Source organism: Perognathus longimembris, chromosome 2 (genome assembly GCF_023159225.1).
Source record: "Perognathus longimembris pacificus isolate PPM17 chromosome 2, ASM2315922v1, whole genome shotgun sequence".
NCBI lineage: Eukaryota > Metazoa > Chordata > Mammalia > Rodentia > Heteromyidae > Perognathus > Perognathus longimembris.
This window is the reverse complement of record NC_063162.1, coordinates 86,551,838-86,569,803: the sequence shown is the minus strand read 5'-3', so window position 1 is coordinate 86,569,803 and position 17,966 is coordinate 86,551,838.

The window sequence follows — 17,966 nt, the reverse complement described above, 5'->3', positions numbered from 1 at the left end:
TGGACCAAGGGCTTTGCCAATATTTTTTTGTGTGTTCCCTGGGTAACCCTTGACGGGTGGAATTCAAAGAAGCAGACAGTTCTAACCATGCTGTTCACACTTCCAATCCTTCAGTGGCTTCCTTGCGGCATCTTTCTACCAAGTTTATTACCAATATTGGGGGTGTATTCAAAGTGCTCATGGTAGAGCCTGCATTTTCCACCTTAATATACGTGTTTCCACCTCCTTCACCCAGCTGGCCTTGTCTTAGTTGCTGAAATATATTTTACACTGTCCCATTTCTGAGCTGTGCTCATCTAGAGCTTTTAGAGGTGCTTTTGTGGCCCCAATGCCTGTGTGTTCACATCCATTACAAAAGATCCAGCCTTGCTTGTGAAGTCTTTGTTTCTCCTAAGGATATACCTTCTTTATTCTGACCTTCATGGCATTTTGCTATAAGTCCCATAAAGCACCTATCACAAGTACTGGGGGAATAGCTTTTATCAACTGATGAAATACTCATTATTAGGATGGTTTGAATATGGAATGTCTCCCACAAGTTCATGTGTTGAACACTGGATCCTCCATGGGTGTTGCTATTTGGGGAGGCTCTGGGGACTATAGGAGGTGGGATCTAGCTGGAGGAAATAGGTCACTTGAGGCAGGCTTTTGTCATGGCCCCAGTGGCTTCCTTTCTTTCCTCTCTGCTTCCTGTTATCAACAAAGTGATAAGCTCCTTCACCATGTACTCCTGTCTTGATGCTGTCTCTCAACTGAGCCCAAAATCAACAGAGCCAAGGACAAGGGACCACAAGCTCTGAAAACCTATGCTAAAATAAATCTTGCCTCTCTTAAGGCATTTAATCACAGCTATGAGAAAAGTTAACTATCACAATCATTATTGTTAACATTTACTGATGTTTCACAATGTCAGACACTGTACTAAATCTGTGAAACGCTTCCCCTATGATGTAGTACCTTACCACGGACCCAAAAACAGGACCAGTTGAACATGGACTGAAACCTCATCCACTGTGAGCCAAACCAAACCGTTCTTCTTTATAAGATGATTTCTCTCAGGTATTCATTATAGTGCTAGAAAGTTGATTAATAGCATTACCATCATCATCTCCATTTTGCAGATGAGGAATCTGGGTCTTAAGGTCATTTACATATGTTCATATCACTGGTACAAAGTTATTACCCACTGCAGCATTAGCCAGATAAGCCCCTTGAAAGAAGCCATTACATAATACACATCTTTTTTGGGGGGAGGGGGGCGTTATTTTGTAGCTAGGATTACAGGCATGAGCCACCAGCACCCAGCTGTGAACACATCTTGATACCTGTCCAGGGTTTAGTACAGAGCCTGACTCTGGATTAAGTATAAGATAACACAAATGGATTGCCCAGGAATTTCAAGATCTTCCCAGGTGGTTCCCACCAACTACCACATAATTAGCTTATTTTCCTGGATGAGGTCAAATTTGCAAGCTTGGTATAAGCATTTCTGAATATAAATTTGAATTTAGATTACTCTATCATTCAGTCCTTTTAAAAAGAACTGCTTTCTTTAAGTTTCTGAAAAATGCCCCCTTCCAAGACAGGATATAAACAAACCCAACTACTTTCACTTTTTTTTTTTTTTTTGGTACCAGTACTTGCCTGGACACTGTCCCTTAGCTTTCATCCCAGCTTGGCTTTGAACAGCTATCCTCAGAGCTCAGTTTCCTGAAGCTTCCTGAGTAATTAGGATTATAGGCATGAGTTAGCAGTGCTCAGCCACTACTTTGACAATTTTTATGTGAGCAGAGCATGTGCTGATGGCCCACATACCAAAACATCCTGCCTCACTTCATGCATCTTAAGGTGAATGATGCTAACTAACTACATTATCCACGCCCATGCCTTTCTGCCATCTCCCCCCATTTCTGTAGTTTCAACCTAGTGTACTCAAGTTTTGTTTATACTGCCATAAATTAAAAGGCACACTTTCACATATTCTGAATCCATGTCATTCAGGATGACAGCACATTAAAAGTCGTTTCCCGTAACCCTCTCAAATATCCCAGGGTGGAATTGCACTGAGAAGTGTGCTTCAAAACCAGGCACTGAGACACCTAAATGGGAGCAGGATCACGTGACAGTACCTTACCTTCACCAGCTCAATGCCCAATGGGCCAAGGTGATGAGGATCACTTTCACTCATGCATGAGCTCCAGCCTCTCTCCCCAGGCAATAGTGCGCCTGTCGGCCAACCATGAAAATCAGTCACATATGTCTCCAGGATTTCAATTTGTTTCACCAACATTTCCTAAGTGACCTATGACTTCATCTAAAATCCCAGACAGTCCCCCTGTGCTGAGCTCCCACTTACAGGCATGCATCTTGAATATCCAGGGTCCCCACCCATCCTGGCTCAGCCCCTATTGTGCTGAAACCAAGTCAGACCTGGGACTCTAGACCATACTACGTAAACCATTGAGGCTGAGGCTGAACTACTTGTCCAACAAGACAGGCCAAAGGTTAGTGCCAAAGGGAAAACAAAACAACAACAAAAAAGCCATCCTACTTCCAGAGCCAAATTTTACACATCACAAAACATGATTAGAGAAGCAGCAGACATGTAAACTATACGCATTGAATCCATCTGTAAAATTGAAAATACTGTGCTTTTTCTACAACTGAGCCCTCTAACATCTCTTTATCCTCATCCAGATCTTATGGCCTAGTATTGTTAAGTTGCTTTCTAGATAAGAATACTGTACTGAGTTATGGTACTGAGGTTATTTAGCCAATTAATGACCAAGTCAAGTCTCAAATGATTGTGATGTGATTTAAACCAGGTGCTTTTTTTTTTTTTTTTTTAGATGTGAGGGAAAAAGCTCTAGCCATAGTACTCATAAACCCTGGTCACATGAAAATCATCAGAGATCTTATAAAAATGATAGTCCCCTGATAATTGTCCCCACCCACCCCAATTAAATCAGAAAAAGAGAGATAGAGTGGCTGATTTTAAGGAGTTGGCTCATGTTGTTATAGAGTTGTTATACAAGCCCAGAATCAACAGGTTATGTAGGCTGGTTGGAGACCCAGTCATGGGTCCTGAAGCATGGGAATGTGCAGTATGGGGGGAAAAAAACCAACATATTGCCACCTACACTGCCTTCTGAAAATTTCCTCTTGTCTAGGGCCTTTTTCTCTGTGCTCTTTAGCTGATTGGATGAGGACTGTCCACATTACAAAAGACAACCGGTTGTAATCAGAGTCCACTGGCTTAAAAAGTTCACCTCATCCAAAACACCTTCACAGAAACATACAGAGTAGCTTTAATCCAAATATTTAGGGATATTGTGACCCAGTCCAGTAAAATGGGTAAAAATACCCATTACAGGCATTTTAAAGCTACTCCTCCTGTGCAGCCCAAGAATCCCAATCTGTGATTTCACATCCTCACAACCCCAATTTCTTCAGAACCAAAGGCTTCCCAATTACTGATAAATTGCCCAGGACAGAGGTGGGTAGCTAAGGTACCTTCTTGCACTGGGTATCACATCTTTCATGGGAGGAAGCACAGTAGCTTCTGGAGGTGTAGCCCGAAGACAACAGTTTTCCCAGAATAGGCAGAGAAATCACACCATACACACAGTGCATTTGGGATTCACATGCCAAAAATGGTTTCTGGTGAATAGTAATGTATTTTCTCCCTACCCTCTTCCCTGAGCTCTTTCAAAGCAAAGGTGTGTGTGTGCGCGCGCGCGCGTGTGTGTGTGTGTGTGTGTGTGTGTGTGTGTGTGTGTGTGTGTACAGGAGCTTGAATTCAGGGCATGGGCACTGTTCTTTTTGCCCCCTAAGGCTGGTGCTCTACTGCTTGAGCCATAGCTCCACCTCTAGCTTTTTGGTGGTGGTTAATTAGGGGTAAGAGACACACTGACTTTTCTTCCCAGCTGGTTTGGAGCCATGATCCTCTGATCTCAGCTTGCTGCTAGGATTACAGGTGTGAAGCACTGGCACCCTGGACAATGTTAAACTTTTAACGCTTGGGAAAAGACAAAGTAAAATGGTCCAGTGGCACCTGGTCTAAGGCTTAACCTAGAGTCTTGTGTTGAGAGACAATAAATCCAGGATGGCAGGAAAATTTGTAGCCTGAGCTGGGAAAAACATTCCCTGTAGCTGTAACTGCAAACGAACTGGTAGGATTAGCTGATAGTGTGTTTGCCAGATTTAGGTGGCCTTTCCCTCTCCTTGTTGATTGAGAAAGGTGTAGAACCCAAAGCACTAAGCCATTTCAGCAACTGGAGGCAGCATGCCTCTTATTTGATTTCACTTTAAGTATCAATACTTGGGCTGGGGATATGGCCTAGTGGCAAGAGAGCTTGCCTCGTATACATGAGGCCCTGGGTTCGATTCCCCAGCACCACATATACAGAAAACAGCCAGAAGTGGTGCTGTGGCTCAGGTGGCAGAGTGCTAGCCTTGAGCAAAAGGAAGCCAGGGACAGTGCTCAGGCCCTGAGTCCAAGGCCCAGGACTGGCCAAAAAAGTATCAATACTTGAGTATTTTTCTGGTTTGTTGTTTGAAAACATTGAGATGCGCTGTAGTGTGTTCTGTTTACTCAAAAGTAGGAGAATACTATTCTGTGCAGCAGCTCAGGTCAACAAAAATCATTTACTGCTGGAAGCCTTGGCTCATGTCTGTAATCCTAGCTACTCAGGAGACTGAAATCTAAGAATTGCTAGATAAAGCCAGTTAGGATACAAATATCTATGAGAATTATTTCCAATTTAGGATTTCATGCATGCACACACACACACACACACACACACACACACACACACTTTAGGAATAGAAGTAAATAAATTAATTAGTGAAATTAAATTTTAAAAATTTCTAGAAGAGGGGCTGGGAATATGGCCTAGTGGCAAGAATGTTTGCCTCGTATACATGAAGCCCTGGGTTCGATTCCCCAGCACCACATATATAGAAAATGACCAGAGGTGGCTCTGTGGCTCAAGTGGCAGAGTGCTAGCCTTGAGCAAAAAGAAGCCAGGGACAGTGCTCAGGCCCTGAGCCCAAGCTCCAGGACTGGCCAAGGGGAGGGGGAGAAAATTGCTAGAAGATGAATTTTTTGGAGTCAGAAGTTCCACAAAATATAGGAGTGCCTTACAGAACCAGACCATGAGAATTCTGGTCCCAAGCATGAAATACTACCTCCAGGTTCAAGCTCAGAGACAGCAGCTGACTAGGTGGCTTATTACCCCTCCCTTTCACAAGGCTTTCTTCCTCACCCATCCCTTTTCTTAGCTTAGACTTCTTTTTTCTTATAACAAACATGTTAGCTAATCATGACTTTAAACCTAAATCCTAAGGGGATATTTTACAAGGCACTTCTGTCATAAAATGGCAAGACCTTGGCTAAATGTGGTAGTTTCAGGACACCTAACCCCCGATATTTAGGTTGAAACTTCACATAGAGATCATGCAGTTGGCTGGTTTTCCTCTTCATTAGTATTGTGAGGTTGGGTTAAGACTGGACTTCTCATCTGCAATGTAATCTTTCAACTCTGAGGCTCAGTGTTACCATCAAGGGCCCGCCTGGGAAGTCCCATAGCACATAGTGGAGTTGGAGACTGGAGAGTTCCATTTTCTTCAATCCAAGTGTGCTGTCTCAGAGCCCAAACTTCAGGACTGTGGAGGGAATGGTATGATGATCTTAGCCAAAAATAACAGCTATGCCACACAGAATCTGTGAGCATATGAAACTAAGTGCTAATACATCCGAAATTTTGGGGCACAAATCCAGAATAAATTTAGCATAATCTTCTTTTTGTTCAGTCACCAAAGGAAAGTATATCAGCACAAGGACCCATTTTCATAGCCTCTATAATTCTCAATATTGTCTCACCACAATGCATATAAACTAATCAATCACTAATTAATATAACAAATATGATGCCTTTTTGTTTTACAGATGAGAAAGCCAAGTTGGAGGAAACTAGCTCCCCTATACAAATTTTCATGGTCTTTCCATAATTCCAGACTAGTATTTTTATGGCTAAATCTATTCAGATCAACGGACATAAGCTAGCTTTGTTAATTTGTTTTGTTTTTCTGTGGAATCCTGATTGATTAGTAAATTATCTGGAACTCAAGTTTCTTTCTAAATAGAACAGAGGTTTTAGCAATGTTAGGCCACATAGGTGGGGTCACTAAAAAGAGTAAGTTATGGAAATATTCAAATATTTCAAATTTTTGGATAGTCCTTCAAGACTGTAGAATTTCATTACCACTGGTGTCCTGACCCAAGTCAGAAGAGCCCAATGCTACGGATAGAGTCTCCAAGCCCAGTGTCATAAAGCCAACTCAATTCACAGTGTCAACCCCAGAATTCTTTGTCAGGGTGATAATCCTAGGAAGGTAATTTTTTGGTAAATACATTGTATTCTTGGGTTATAAGTTACAGTTTATAAAAAAAAGTTTTTTTCTTAAGTAGCTTCTGATTGCTCTTGCATTAAACTGAGAAAACTTAGATTTGTTAGAGAACCTTAGAAACTTCAGCAATGATAGTGATAGTAAATGTAGTAGTAATAACAATAATAGGGTGATTAACTCTTTTCAATATCACTGGGACTTCCTCAGTTTTAAATTTGAAACTTTTTTTCCGGAAGAGATCAAGAATATTTATTAGAGGTTGAGCACCTGTGGCTCCTGCCTCTGTAATCCTTGCTACTCAGGAGGCTGAGATCTGAGGATCGTGGTTTGAAGCCAGCCAGGGCAGGAAAGTCCATGAGACTCTTTTCTCCAATGAACCACCAAAAAACCAGAAGCGGAACTATAGCTCAGAATGATACAGTGCTAGCCTTGAGTGAAAAAGCTCAGGGACAGCATCCAGGCCCTAAGTTCAAAACCCAGGACTGTCACCCAAAACAACAAAACAAAAAAACGAAAGAGAAAGACCACAGTACTGTGATTTCACCAGGCCTTTCTGTCCCCCCACCCCTGACCTCATCCACTGTAGCCTCAGCCCCAGGATTTTGCTTCCTCAGATGTTGATTGCCAAACCTCCCTTTCTTCCTCTCCAGCTATCCAAGCACCTCTGTTCTTTTTTATTATAAAGGTGATGTACAGCAGGGTTACAGTTACATAAGTAAGGAAATGAGTGCAAGTCTTGTCAAACATTGTTACCTCCTGTGCCAGCATCTCCTCAAATCTACCCCCAAATAAAGTGGGGAGTTTGGTCATTCTAAGTGAGAATCATTTATCATCATCATCACTACCACCACCACTATCATCTAGATATGGTGAAAGGACTATCTGATGGGATTGTGGGACCTTTAAACCCCAAAACTACCCCAGCAGTATTGATACTATCTGAAGTACAATCATATTAACATGCAATGAAGCTCTTCCTCAATGTTGTTATTCATCCCAAATCCATGTTCAGGTCCAAGTTTGGTTTGGTGCTGGTTTTCAAACTAGGGCCTTACACATGCTAGACACATGCTCTACCACTGAGCTATACTCAACCCCTCCTTGTCCTTATCCCAGCTTCATGAAGTAACCGTCAGGCATTACCCCTAACCTACTGCACAGCCTTATGGGTCTGGTCCTGGTTGTGTCAGGAACTCCTGGGACTATCCCAGGAAGTAATTTTTGCTGCTGAGACTTCATTCTTCCTCAGGTTCACTTTAGAAAGCTAAAGTCTAATACTGCCAAACCCATCTAGTGTTTCTGCTGTTCCCAGAAGAACAAGTGAGGTAGATAACATGCATCATCTGCATCAGGAAGAGGAAACCCCTTTGGGTTGCAAAGCCTGTAGGAAATGGAGCTGGGGGTGTATTCTGAAGATGTAAGAGGGTGGTGATGGACCCAATGTGGAGAACAGCCTTTCAAGAAAAGCCAAACACATGAACAAAGTACAAAGAGTAAAGAACATGCTGGGCACTGGTAGCTCAGGACTATAATCCTAGCTACTCAGGAAGCTGAAATATGAAGATCACGGTTCAGAGCCAGCACAGGCTGGAAAGTTCATGAGACTCTTAATTCCAGTTAACCATCCAAAAACAGGAAGTGGAGCTATGACTGGAAGTGGTAGAGTGCTAGCCTTAAGCAAAAAGAGCTCAGAGATAGTGCCCAGGCTCCGAGTTCAAGTCCTTCAATGAAAAAAAAAAAGATAAAGAACATAATGGGGAGATAGAGACAGATGTGCTTAGAGCACCGGGTAAGGGAGATAGAAACCAAACCTACATCAATGGAGAAGGAAAAATGTATATTCTCCTTCAGAGACCAATGTTTCTCAGCCAGAATTGCCTTTGCTTCCCAGGAAACATTTGGCAATAGCTGGAGTGATTTTTAGTTAAAATTGGGAGTTCACTGTAATGTGAATATTTCTGTCCCTCCAAAACTCAGGATGGAATGAATCTTCACCACTAAGACATGATTAGGAAGTAATGCCTTGGGGAGGTGATTACATCATAGGAGTAGGGCCCCATAGGTGGGATTGGAGCTCTTGTAAAAGAGGCCTGAGAGAGAGCTGTCATTCCTTCCACCAGTGTTGATGTGAGAAGACAGTTATCTATAAAGAATGGAGTTCTCACCAGACATCAAATCTGTTGGCATCTTTGATGGAAAGTGACTTAAGCTGAAAGCACTCACCTTTCCCCTGACAGCCATATCTTAGAACTGTCCTTGCTGCTGACACCACTAAATCATCCCCCATCCCCATTCCCTTGAACAAACACATCCAGCGGCCTTGGAAAAAAGCCTGAGACCAAGGCCATGTCCAACACTGACACTCCTGAGGAAACAACAGAGGCTGTGGAGACCTTAAAACTCCTCAGTCAAAATAACATTGCTCACCGACCCTTTCTCCATTTCACCCCACTTCCATCTGCCCCCCTTCACTCTTTCTGCCTAGTATTTAAAGAGACCCTAGCTGTAAGAGGAGGTAAGCCATTTCTCCTCCAACCATGCTGAAAGAGACGTGGTTGCCCTTCCCGGGCTTTCCTCCCAAATAAAACCTGTTGTTCTGTTGAGTTTCAGCCTTTCTCTTCTTTTTCTTTTCTTACAATCTTAATCTTGAACTTCAAGGTCTCTAGAAATAGAAGACAATAAATTTCTATTGTTTATGAGCTACTTGGTATTTTGTTATATGGCAGCCCCACTACACTAAAACAAGATGTAATTATCATCTGCCAATCAGAGGCCAGGGAAACTGCCTACAATGGCCCAGACAAGCCCCTGTAACAGAAAGTTACCTAAAGCCATTGGCAATAGAGCTGAGAAACCCTGCCTTAGATCCTAGAACTTTCTGAGCAGGGAATTAACAAAAGAATGTTACTCTTGTGAAACCTGAGAAGAAACTAGATGCAGTGACAAGATCTCACTTTAGGCAATGAGGAAATTCTCCTAAAGCCTTTTGCAACATTACATACATTCAATCCTTATTAAAATGTGCAAGAGCAGCCAAGTGCTGGTAGCTCATGCCTGTAATTGCAGCTACTCAAGATTCTGAGACCTGAGGATTGTGGTTCAAACACAGCTCAGGCAGGAAAGCGCCCAAGACTCTTCAGTTAATTACCAAAAAAGCCGAAAGTGGAGCAAAGCTCAGGGACAACATCCAGGCCCTGAGTTCAAGTCCCAGAACCAGGGAGGGGGGGAGAGGGAGAGAGAGAGAGAGAGAGAGAGAGAGAGAGACAGAGACAGAGACAGAGACAGAGACAGAGACAGAGACAGAGAGACAGAGAGAGAGAGAGGGAGGGAGGAAGGGAGGGAAGGGGAGGGGGAGGGGAGGGGGAGGGGGGAGGGGGAGAGGGAGAGGGAGAGGGAGAGGGAGAGGGAGAGGGAGAGAGAGAGAGACAGAGACAGAGACAGAGACAGAGAGACAGAGAGAGAGAGAGAGGGAGGGAGGGAGGGAGGGAAGGGGAGGGGGAGGGGAGGGGGAGGGGGGAGGGGGAGAGGGAGAGGGAGAGGGGAGAGGGAGAGGGAGAGGGAAACTCAGTCTTGGATATACTGATAGAATCAGTAAAATTTCTCCAGTGGATGCAGCTGTATCCATTCTGATAAGTTCATAGTAGTGCCTTAGAGTATCTTAAAGTAGTATACACATGACTTTTTCTTCCATACACAGAAAGACAAAGTAATTCCCCCCACCCCCACTAAGAGAAGGTGAGAAAGCCAGTTTCTCTGGCTCCCACTGACTGACTGACCTAGAGCAGCTCCATATTAGATCATTGATTGGTTCCAGGATCACAGTTTCTTTTTCTCCATGATTCAACTTTTGTTTAACACACTATTTCTTCACCCTGTCATGGGACTCTGCATCTAATTTTTTATTAAAATCAAGAGATGCTTTCCTTGTTGTTACATTGGAAACAGAATAGGATCCTTTGAAAGCTTCAAAAGCTCTTCTTTTTTGTTTCTCAATAACTTCTTTCAAGTTTTCAAACAATAAAATGGAAGATTTTTCTTTCCTTCCAGTTAAACCTCATTTTTACTCAGCCTTGATTTTCTTTACTTTCAAACCCCTCAACACATCTCTGTTACACTAAATATTTATGAATGTTATTTATGAGCTTTGATTGTTTACTTCTTGCTAAAGCTAAAAAGTATGTCTGTGTGTGGTCTGAAAAATCCAAACTATGACAAAAGCAAACACAAAAATGAGCAGCGAACTTCAGAGTTCAAGCAAAAAGGAAGGGTAGTCAGGCTTCAAATTTTTATGAATGTATTTGTTTGATACATTCATATTCAAACAAAGGAAAACAAACAAATAAACTATTATCTCCAAAGACCCTATCCTGTTTGTTCTAGCTCAGAGATTCAAGGATAAACATATAGTGATAAAATCAACAGGAGAAATGAGCTGGGTCTATGAAAGATGGAGATCTGTGGAGTGCTGGGCAGATAGGTGCTGCCCACCTGGGCTTGGGCCCCCCAGCCTTCCCAGCTGCTTGCCTTCAACTCTGCTGTACAGACAGGGAAACCAGCAAATGTCTAATGAGTTCCTGACCTGACTCCAAGCCCTCCCTTCCGTGTACACTTTTCTTTGGAGAATCAAACTCCAACATCTGGAATTGGGCTTTTCATTGTCACAGGATGTCTCAAATGCTGGCTGTCGTTTCTAGAGTTACATAATTTCTCCTAAGGAGCTTTTTTCCTCCTTGCTTCAAAAAGAGAGTGGAAGAGATTGCAGAGGAAATGCCTGTGATATTAAAAAGTCACAAGCACTCTTCTGTGATAACAAAAAGAAATGGCACTAAACACACATAGGTTCTGAGAGTTAACTGGGAACTAGGGGGAGAAGGGCCTGGTAGAAACAGCTATGAGAGAGCAGAAACCAGAGTGTGAGCAAAGAGGTAAATGCCTGTCATGTGCAAACACAGTGGGTGTGTTTCAACATCTTAAGAAAGAATTAAAGAATTGTGGTTTAAGGTATATCTGGTTAGCTCAGACATTCTCACCCAGATCACCTTACCAAGCAAAGCTTAGAGTCATTAAGATTTACCATCAGATGCCACGTCATCTTGCTGAGGTCTACCTTCAATGCACATACTGGGCCATTTGAGGAAGAATTTAAGGCTAGATTCATCAGTCCAATCCCTAGCCAGCCCTGCGTGATGCATGCATACATATTGGCTTCTCACTCAAGATCCTATTGGCCCTGTTGAATGGAAATGAACTTTATAAGCTACTGCCTGGACTCTTAAAAGAGGCAATCAACCAAAGGGCTGATTATTTTTAAGAAATGGTCCATGGAATTGATTTTTTTTTCTATTAAAGGAGAATGGACATAAATACAATCCAAAAATCATTATAAGTGAGAACTTCTTTCTCCCAACTGCTGAAACTTCTATCATAACTCAACGTAGATTTTAGAAAAAAACATAGATCTATTCTTAAATTCTCAAAGATCTTTTGTTGTTAAAAACATAGATCTGGGCTGGGGATATGGCCTAGTGGCAAGAGTGTTTGCCTTGTATACATGAGGCCCTGGGTTCAATTCCCCAGCACCATATATACAGAAAACGGCCAGAAGTGATGCTGTGGCTCAAGTGGCAGAGTGCTAGCCTTGAGCGGGAAGAAGCCAGGGACAGTGCTCAGACCCTGAGTCCAAGCCCCAGGACTGGCCAAAAAAAAACACAAAAAACAAAACATAGATCTATTCTTAAATTCTCAAAGATCTTTTGTTGTTAGTACTGGGGCTTGAACTCAGGAACTGGGTACTGTCCTTTAAGTTTTTCATTCAAGGCTACCACCCTACCACTTGAGCCACAGTTCTACTTCTAGCCTTTTGGTGGTTAATTGGAGAGAAACATCTTCTAGGTTGTTTTTTTTTTTTTCTTCCTGGGCTGGCTTCAAACTGCAATATTTAAATCTGAGACTCCTTAATAGCTGGGATTGTAAGTGTGAGCCATAGCACCCAGCTAAATTCTCTTAAAAGGTATGTAGACCAGCAACAAGAGCCAAAATCGGGGGGGGGGGGGGGGTGAGTTCATATGTGAGGATGTGCTTGTATGTGTGGTCACCGTGGCCCTCGTGAAATTGTTCCCACCATAGTAGATAGTGTTGAGTATTTCATCCTCTTCAAGGAGCCTGGCCCTGGGAAACAGCCCAGAATGAATTTCTCCAGACCCTCAAGACCTCTCCCTATTCCAGATACTTTAAAACAAGAAAAGTGGCAAGGCAGCAGTGGCTCACAGCTGTAATCCTTAGTACTCAGGAAACTGAAACCTGAGGATTGCGATTCAAAGCCAGCTCAGGCAGGAAAGCTCACAAGATTCTGATCTTCAATTAATTACCAAAAAAGCCAGAAGTGGTAGCGTACTAGCCTTGAGCTAAAAAAAACCTCAGGAACAGCACCTAGGCCCTGAGTTCAAACTCCAAGAGTAGCAACAAAACAAAGTGTCTAAAGTTGTCATTGTAAGGTTCTCCAGAAAGAAAACCCATCACATGGACCAGGCAGAATGGAGTTTTTTGGGGGGAGGGGGTAGGGGGGGAAGCAAACTGCTGGTCCACACACACAAGATGGAGGTGTGGGAAGACAGAGGGGAAGGAAGAAGAGAAAAAGACAGAAAAAGAGAAAAGAAAAGAGAGTAAGAGATAAAGGAAAAAGAGTGGGGGCTATGTTGAGCTGGATTATATAGGAAAAGGTGGGAGGTATGGCCAGGTGGATTGGATGTGACCTCAGAGAAGGAGGTGATAACTGCCTCCAGTTGTGCCAGTTACCTAGGTAACTCAGGTACTGGCACAGCTTAAACAGATGGGGGGCATCTGCATGGAACCCTCCCAGGGGTGGGCCTTACAGTCATAATGTTACCAAGTTTACAACTGAACATCACATACCTGAAGCTTTGAATTTAATAGTTAATGGATATAATTCCTGCCCTCATGAAGACAGGCTTCTAGTTGAAGATACAGATAGTGGAATTGACAATTAACATGTAGGAAAATTAATGTGCATTGGTGTCATTGCAAGAAATGCCCCCAGACTCTGGAGCATACATACAGCAGAGTCACCAAGGTCAACTTTTGAAGGTTAACAAAGTATCATGGGATAAATGACATCTATGATGACATCAGAACAAGATATGAGTTAACACAGAGGAGGAACAAAACTTCAAGGCAGAGGTGACCAGGCTTTTCAAAGCCCCCAAAATGAAAGTGCATGACATTTGGCTGAAGCAGAATAATGAGTGATAAACAGATTCCACAGTTCAGAGGGCAGCAAGGAATTCTAAAAATGGTAAAATAATAAATATTTTAGCATTTATAAACCATACAAGTTTTGTCACAATAATCTGATTCTAACAACATAGCAAGAAAATACTTGTGAAGAATATGTAAATGAATACATACCAAGAAAACTTTATGGACAAAACAGCAGGCCAAATATGACTCACAGCTAGACTTTGCTGGTTCCTGAATTTTCACTATTTCAAGTGTGGTCTCCAAACCAACAGCATCCTTGTTACCTGGTACTTGTTAGAAATGCAGAAACTCAGTACCTACTACCCTAGAATCTGCATTTTATTTTTAAGAAATTCCCAGGTAAACCCAGACCTTGCTAAGGCACTTGGACATTTCTTTAGACTCTTGTATTTGTGTGCTTGAAAGATCCATCCAGTGCTATCAATGATTTGACAATCTCTTTAAATGCATGCTAAGTGATAGCTTGCCTCCTTCTAGTCCTGGCCCGCGTGAAGAAAATGGACAATAGACAGCAAGGGTTTAGGATGGTTTCCCTTTTCTCTCCCATCCAAGAAAAACTCACCTAGGCCCTACCTCCTCCTACAGCAAAGGCTTCCTCCCTTTCTCCCTCCCTCCCTGCCTCCCTTTCTTCTTCCGTCCCTTGTTTCCTTTCTTTTTGTACAAGTCCACTGACCTTGAGGGTTTTGTTTTTGTTTTGTTTTTTGCTCAAAGCTAGCACTCTACCACTTGAGCCACAGCTCCACTCCCAGATTTTTTGGTGCTTAATTGGAGATAAGAGTCTCATGGACTTTCCTGCCTGGAGCTGGCTTCAAACCTCAATCCTTATCTCAGCCTCCTGAGTAATTGGGATAACAGGTGTGAACCACCAGCTCCCAGCTCATTGGGTGAAGCATCACTTGAAGTCATTCTTCTAGAGACCTTCTATCCAGACCAGATCTGAATATCATGCTTCTCCACTGCTCATTAGGCTATCATTTGTTCCCATACACATCTGAGGGGTGGGGGGAAAAGGTCCAGTATCCTGGGTCAGAGCTGCCTCTAGAGGTATTTCTTACCATGTGAGTTTGCTGTCAGCTTCTGGACAAGCATGCCATCTACAGCATGAGCATGAGCAGAATAAAGCTCCTTAAAACAGGCAAGACAGGTACTGTAAGTGAGCCATGTGCACTTGGAGGGTAACACCCATCAAAGAATGCATCTCCCTTCTCTGCCTTTTATTTATACTTTAGAAATACCAATGAGGGCTGGGGATATGGCCTAGTGGCAAGAGTGCTTGCCTCCTATACATGAGGCCCTAGGTTCGATTCCCCAGCACCACATATACAGAAAATGGCCAGAAGTGGCACTGTGGCTCAAGTGGCAGAGTGCTAGCCTTGAGCAAGAAGAAGCCAGGGACAGTGCTTAGGCCCTGAGTCCAAGCCCCAGGACTGGCAAAAAAGAAAAAGAAAAAAAGAAAAAAAATAGAAATACCAATGAAAGCAGATCTTGATATTCATCTCATTTTTTCAGCTTTTTGACACACAACAAAGTTGTCAGTCATGAATTTAAATACCCGTTCATATAGACTCTTGCATGAGCATGCACACACGCATGCACACGCATGCATACACACACACACACACACACACACACACACACTAAACATGCACATATCCTGTTTCTTCTTCATTGACTCTGAGGACTTAAGGACTTAGGGTGTGCCTGCAGACAATGTATACAAAAGGATGACAGAATACTGGTCACAACACATCACTAAGCTGCTTTGTTAGGTTTCTCCGGCCATTGCTCTGGTGAGCTCCTTCCTGCTCAGTTTGGCTTGGCCTTGGGGAGAGTTTGCTCTGATTATGCTGATATGAGCAAGGCTTGTGAATAACTTTGCCTCTCTGTCTTGTTGGTATACGGTTAGCTTGCTTTATAGTGAAGTTTCACTATCTCAGCAGCACTTTGGGAAAAGAAAATCTGTGGAAATTACTGCAACAATCCAGCTGGGACAAAATGAAGCTTGGGCCTTTTCCATGTGTGGTGTAGATGCTTCTAAGTGCCCCTAACTGGGTCAACTACTCTGCCAACTGAGTGCAGGTGGCAAAACCCAAGCCCCTATCTGTGCAGCTCAGTACTCAAGAGTGCTTTCCTACACCTACAATCCAGTGGATGCTTTATCAGTCCTACCTGAAAGGGCTTGACAATTACAAACGGGATATACCTAAGGGCAGTATGGCTGGGAACTTGGGTTCTGGGTCTGCCAACTCCTGTGGGAATTTTCAGTTTGCTTGCTTGCTGTGTAGTCTTGAATATGTTGCCTAATCTTCTCTGACTGAGGTTCCACATTTTTGTACCCCTAACTAGAGTTAGTGCTTTTCATTTAAGCCACAGATCCACATCCAGCTTTTTGATGGTTAATTGGAGATAATTCTCACCATCTTCCCGACCTGGGCTGGCATCAAATCACAATCTTCAGATCTCAGCCTCCTCAGTAGCTAGGATTATAGGCATGAACCATTGGGTACCTAGCTACCACATAGTCTTTAAAAGTAAGAGATAAGGACAGCACCTGCTTCACAGATTATGATGCAGACCTATGAAAGAGCATAAGTAGAAAAGTCAAAAGAGAGAATAGAGCATAGTTGTTCAAATCAGTATCAGCCACTATTCCCACTTTTATTGTTGTTGAAGAGTTCCCTTTAGTTTCTGCTTGTCCGTGTGTGTTCATCCTCCACAGCCCTCTTCACAAAAGCTTCATTAACCAGACTCAAGCAACCCTGGGCCTGACTCTGACCATGTTTCCCAGCAAAATAGATACATCTCCTGAATGGCTATAGTGTTTTGTTTTAGCATTTTCCATTTTATGGTTCATCTGTCTGTTTAAGTCAGAAGATCCAATCTTCTTGTTTTGTACTGTCCTCACCCCAAATATACTTACTATAATACTGTATGCAGAATTAATGCCTTGAGTTTTGATGGATTTTTATTTCAGCATATTCAGCACACTTGGTATGACAAGTGACATGGATTTGGTTTAGTTACTAGCTGTGGTCCTATGACACAGTACCCAAAAGGTCAGCTCTGTAGTCCCACTGCCCAGGTTTGAACCCAAGCTTTTCTCAGGTTGGAGAACACTTATTTAACTTTCCTAGACTCGGTTTGCACCTATCTACATTCTGGAGTCAATGCTATATGGCCCTGCTAGTAAAAATTGAGGGACACAGTAGCCTAAAGGGCAACAACTTCAGGCAAGGTCACTGAAGGAAAAGACTCAGCTGGAAGATCATCATATCTCACCCACAACCATTTCTGTTCTTCAGTGATTTGCAGAGAAGCATTCCTAGAACAGAACAACAGTATAGCTGGCTGTAAAAGTAAATGGCTCAAATATAAGCTCATTTTCTTTTTTTTCTTTTTTCTTTCTTTTTTTTTTTTTTTTTTTTGCCAGTCCTGGGGCTTGGACTCAGGGCCTGAGCACTGTCCCTGGCTTCTTTTTGCTCAAGGCTAGCACTCTGCCACTTGAGCCACAGCGCCACTTCTGGCCTTTTTCTGTATATGCGGTGCTATGGAATCGAACCCAGGGCTTCATGTATAGGAGGCAAGCATTCTTTGCCACTAGGCCATATCCCCAGCCCTAAGCTCATTTTCTTAAAGGTTGAAGTAAAATATAAAATGAAAAATAAATATAGTACAATGAGAGAAAATAGAATAGCAAATATTTGATAGTATTGAGGAGCTTGTGGAATGTGGTATGTTAAGATGCAATTGTTTACAGATGTAGTGATACAGCAATTTGCATTTGCTTTGACATAGTCTGAGAGTGGAGGAAGAGAAATAAAATAGCACTGACCATTCCTCACAGTGTTTGAAGCTTTGTGATAGAACATGCATCTCCTATCCTACCCTCTTCATCTTTAATATTCAATAATGCTATAATGGAACACAATGAAGGGACAATAGTTTTCATTATAGCTTGTGGTGAGCCTCACTTTTACCACCAGGTAAACAAGTTTGTTTCATTTTTTATTTTTTTATTATCTTTAAGTAGTTGTACTGACAGGTTTCAATTCAATATATCCATTTATGAGTACAATGCATCATTACCAATGTCACCCATTCCATCATTTTCCCCCATCTTTCCCAACCCTACCCATCCCTTCAAGTTGCCTAGTTCCATTTTCTCATATGTACATTGGATATTATGACTATATTCACCCACCTTTCCATTCATTTCCCCCCCCCCCTTGACTTCATTGCCTCCTGTTGACACACACACCCCTCTCAGCAGCACATGG